At 43.4% G+C, this 5,274-nt stretch overlaps 1 pseudogene; it reads left to right on the top strand.

Annotated features, from left to right (window-relative positions):
• Positions 1-723: 723 nt before the first annotated feature.
• Positions 724-3,811, top strand: LOC129136714 (protein GOLM2-like; annotated as a pseudogene).
• The last annotated feature ends 1,463 nt before the right edge of the window (positions 3,812-5,274 follow it).

Genomic DNA, 5,274 nt, shown 5'->3' with positions numbered 1-5,274 from the left:
TTTTAATATTATATTTGATATTTAATATTTTTAAAATTAGAAGCTAAAATAGGAAAGGGGTTTCTTTGCCTCCAATGTGTTAAAAAGCCAGGGACTAAGGGGAAGCAATGATGAGACACCAAGTTGTTCAGCCTGCTGTGACTGGGGTAGGATCTAGGGTATTAACCCCAGACAACCCAGGCCTGGACTGATTCCTTCTGTTGGAGATTGACAGTTCACACTGGCCTGCCTCAGAATGTTGGCACTGCCACTGACTGTTCTGTGACTGGGCACCTTTTATAGCCTCCATCAACCTGTTTCCCCAGCTATAAAATGCTGAAAGTGAAACCTAGCTTAAATGGCTTTCTTGAGGAATAGATCTGGTACACAGTAGGTGCTCAGCAAATGTCCATTCCCTTTCTTTATAGTACATTACTCTTTTGAAATTCAATACTTTACCAAGACATTTGCCCTCTGCTGTGACTTGCTTTAATCCACCATCCTATTTGCCAGACGTGCAGTTGAGGGAGAAGAAGGCAAGGCAGTGAAGAGAGTTCTGGAGCATAAAAGCCTTTGTTTATAAATAACTTGGGAACCTGCTAGAGGAAAGATTATATGTTTGAGATCACGTTATTTAACGTTCATATGGTATTTGCATTTTTTCCAGTTATTTCTGTTCAGTAGAGAGAAGTAATTTAGTTTATAAAAAAAAACAATAATTCATTTCTTTTTTTTTTTCAGACAGAGTCTTGCTCTGTCGCCCAGGCTGGAGTGCAGTGGCATGATCTTGGCTCACTGCAAACTCCACCTCCTGGGGTCAAGCGATTCTCCTGCCTTAGCCTCCCAAGTAGCTGGGACTCAGCCTCCCAAGTAGCTAGGATTACAGGCATGCGCCACCATGCCCAGCTAATTTTTTTTTGTGTTTTTAGTAGAGACAGGATTTCACCATGCTGGCCAGGCTGGTCTTGAACTCCTGACCTTGTGATCTGCCCTCCTTGGCCTCCCAAAGTGCTGGGATTACAGGCATGAGCCACCACGCCCAGCCTCAAAATTATTTTTAAAACTAACCCCCCACTTTATTTTTTATTTTTATTTTTTGAGATGGGGTCTCTCTCTTATTGCCCAGCCTGGAGTGCAGTGGCACAATCTCAGCTCACTGCAACCTCTGCCTCCTGGGTTCAAGGGATTCTCTTGCCTCAGCCTCCTGAGCAGCTGGAATTACAGGCACCTGCCATCACATCCGGCTAATTTTTTTGTATTTTTGGTAGAGATGGGGTTTTACCATGTTGGCCAGGCTGGTCTCGAACTCCTGAACTCAGGTGATCCACCCACCTCGGCCTCCCAAAGTGCTGGGATTACAGGCATGAGCCACCTTGCCTGGCCAACCCTCCAGTATATAAACTGGATTTTAACCTGCCACTAGATTTATTCAAGTAAATATATGAATTGATGCATAAAGCAGTTGATTATCAAATGTGCAAGAAAATGTCACCTATTAACTCTCTGATATTAATTTCAATAGCTAATTTAAAATAGTCATGTAAAGAAAGTTAATAATTATTTTAAAATTACAGAATGATTGCTTTATGAAAGGGAATGTTGTGATTTGCCTATGCAATTTTTTATAATTATGATTTATAATTAAACATTGCAGTGTTTTCTGCCCTTAAAGACAAATGTTGACTTTAACAGCTTCTATTTTAGCATAGTTTTATAGTTTTTCACAACATGGAGTTTTTAAAACCTTAATATAAATGGGAAAAAATAAAAATTATGGCAAATTAAGCTAATCTTTTCAATTAGGTATTTTGGAAATTAAATTGCTTTAACTAATTTGTTGTATATGAAGCAAAACTTCAAGTGCACATTTCTGTTTTTAGTTTATTGGTCCTAAAAATGTGTCAATTTAGCTAAGATTTTTGATGTGGGTCAGTGGAATTATTTTTAATTTCTACATAGAATATTTCACTTAAGATATTTTCTCATAATTTTTGTTGACAGTTTAAAATATATTCATTAAAATGTTATTTTCTTTTTTTTAGACTTAGGAAAAATATATTCACGGGGAAAAGACTTAATATTTTTGACCTGACGGCAGTTACTAAAGACACACCTGAAACAGGTTTGTTAAGGATAACACTATTGGAGGTGTTGGGTTCGGGGCGCGGGCAGCTGGGTTCTCCCTGTTCCCTTGGGCAGGTGCAGGGTCGAGGGGTTCAAAGCCTCCGGAACGCGTTTTGGCCTGAGTTGGGGAGCGGAGCGGGGAGGGACCTGCGGCTTGCTGCCCCGCCCCCTTCTCCGGCTCGCCGCAGACCGATAAGCCCGCCTGCTCCCTCTGCCGGCCCTGGGGCCGTGTCCCCCGGGGAACTCCAGCTGAGGCCTGGGCTTCTGCCTGCAGGTGTCTGCGGCGAGGCCTCTAGGGTACAGCCCGATTTGGCCTCATGGTGGGTTTCGGGGCCAACCGGCCGGCTCGCCGCCTGCCTTCTCTCGTGCTGGTGGTGCTGCTGGTAGTGACCGTCGTCCTCACCTTCAACTGCTGGAGCATCTCTACCTGCCACGTCCTGCTTCAGGAGGAGGTGGCCGAGCTGCAGGGCCAGGTCCGGCGCACCGAAGTGGCCCGCGAGCGGCTGGAAAAGGGCAATTCGGACCTCTTGCTGTTGGTGGACACGCACAAGAAACAGATCACCAGAAGGAGGCCGACTAGGGCCGCCTCAACAGCCGGCTGCAGGTCAGACAGGGCCTGGGGAAGAGATGCGAGGATGACAAAGTTAAACTACAGAACGACATATCATATCAGATGGCAGACATACATCATTTAAAGGAGCACCTTGCCGAGAGCTTCGTCAGGAGTTTCTTCGACAAGAAGACCAGCTTCAGGACTATAGGAAGAAAAATACTTACCTTGTGAAGAGGTTAGAATATCAAAGTTTTCAGTGTGGACAGCAGATCAAGGAATTGAGAGCACAGCATGAAGAAAACATTAAAAAGTTAGTAGACCAGTTTTTACAGGAACAAAAGGAAGAGACCCTCAAGATTCAATCAAATGATGGAAAAGAACTGGGTATAAACGATCAAGTAGTACCTAAAAACATTCCAAAAGTAGCTGAGAATGTTGCAGATAAGAATGAAGAACCCTCAAGCAATCATATTCTACATGGGAAAGAACAAATCAAAAGAGGTGGTGATGCAGGGATGCCTGGAATAAAAAAGAATGACCTAGCAAAAGTCGATGATCTTCCCCCTGCTTTAAGGAAGCCTCCTATTTCAGTTTTTCAACGTGAAAGTCATCAAGCAATCTCCCATCTTCCAACTGGACAACCTCTCTCCCCAAATATGCCTCCAGATTCACAGGTAAACCACAATGGAAACCCTGGTACTTCAAAACAGAAGCCTTCCAGTCCTCTTCAGCGTTTAATTCCAGGCTCAAACTTGGACAGTGAACCAAGAATTCAAACAGATATACTAAAGCAGGCTACCAAGGATAGAATCAGTGAGTTCCATAAATTGAAGTAAGGCCACTTCTTTGATGAGAATGAATCTCCTCTTCATCTGCAGCATGGCTCTAAACTGGCGGATTATAATGGGGATGATGGTAACGTAGGTGAGTATGAGGCAGACAAGCAGGCTGAGCTAGCTTACAATGGGGAAGAAGATGGTGATGGTGGAGCGGAAGACGTCCAAGATGATGAAGAACGAGAGCTTCAAATGGATCCTGCAGACTATGGAAAGCAACATTTCAATGATGTCCTTTAAGTCCTAAAGGAACACTTCAGAAAACCTAAAGTGCTGTAAAATGAAATCATTTTCTATTTTGTCCTTTCTGACTTTTGTTGTAAAGATGAGTTGTATCAGTTGTAAAAATACATTGAGATAGAATTAAGGAAAAACTTTAATGAAAGAATGTACCCATGTACATATGTGAACTTTTTCATATTGTATTATCAAGGCATAGACTTTTTTGGTTATGATACAGTTAAGCCAAAAACAGCTAATCTTTGCATGTAAAGCAAACTAATGTATATTTCACATTTTATTGAGCTGACTTATTTCCACAAATAGATAAACAAGAAAAAATGGTTGTACAGGTTATATGTTGCACAGCATAACCATAGTAAGAACAAAACAGATATTCAGCAGAAAACTTTTTATACACTGATTCTTTTTTTTTTTTTTTTTGAGACAGAGTTTTAGTCTTGTTGCCCAGGCTGGAGTGCAATGGCACAATCTTGGCTCACTGCAACCTCTGCCTCCTGGGTTCAGGTGATTCTCCTGCCTCAGCCTCCCAAGTAGCTGGGATTACAGGCACCCGCCATCACGCCCAGCTAATTTTTGTATTTTTATTTTTGTATTTTTTTTTAGACGAGTCTCGCTCTGTCCCCCAGGCTGGAGTGCAGTGGCGCCATCTCGGCTCACTGCAAGCTCCGCCTCCTGGGTTCAAGCAGTTCTCTGCCTCAGCCTTCCGAGTGGCTGGGATTACAGGCGCCTGCCACCACGCCCGGCTAGTTTTTTTGTATTTTTAGTAGGGACGGGGTTTCAGCATCTTGGCCAGGCTGGTCCTGAACTCCTGACCTCGTGATCCACCTGCCTCGGCCTCCCAAAGTGCTGGGATTACAGGCATGAGCCACCACACCCAGCCTAATTTTTGTATTTTTAAAATAGAGAGCTAATAATTGTATATTTAATAGAGACAGGGTTTCACCATGTTGGCCAGGCTGGTCTTGAACTCCTGACCTCAGGTGATCCTCCTGCCTTGGCCTCCCAAAGTGCTGGGACTACACTGGTGAGCTACTGTGCCCAGTCTACACACCAATTCTTGTTAGCCCAACAGCTGTGCTGTTCTATCTACCCCTCATTTCATGCTCAAGGAGTCATACCTAGAATAGTTACACACAAGAGGGAAACTGGAAGCCAAACACTGGACAGTATGTGTACAAAGTCACCTCCCTACTCCTTTTATTTTACATGAGTGCTGATGCATTTTGGCAGATGAGCTTTCAGCTGAGGCCTGATGGAAGTTGAGATAACCTGCAAAGACATAACAATATTTATAGTTACATATCTTAGTTTTTTGTTTTGTTTTGTTTTCTTTTTTCTTTCTTTCTTTTTTTTTTTTTTTGAGACGGAGTCTTGCTCTGTTGCCCAGGCTGGAGTGCAGTGGCGCGATCTTGGCTCACTGCAAGCTCTGCCTTCCGGGTTCATGCCATTCTCCTGCCTCAGCATCCCGAGTAGCTGGGACTACAGGCGCCCGCCACCACGCCCAGCTAATTTTTGTTTTTTTGTATTTTTAGTAGAGAC

The sequence above is a fragment of the Pan troglodytes genome, chromosome 14 (genome assembly GCF_028858775.2).
Source record: "Pan troglodytes isolate AG18354 chromosome 14, NHGRI_mPanTro3-v2.0_pri, whole genome shotgun sequence".
Classification (NCBI taxonomy): domain Eukaryota; kingdom Metazoa; phylum Chordata; class Mammalia; order Primates; family Hominidae; genus Pan; species Pan troglodytes.
This window is presented reverse-complemented; position numbering and strand designations above follow the sequence as displayed.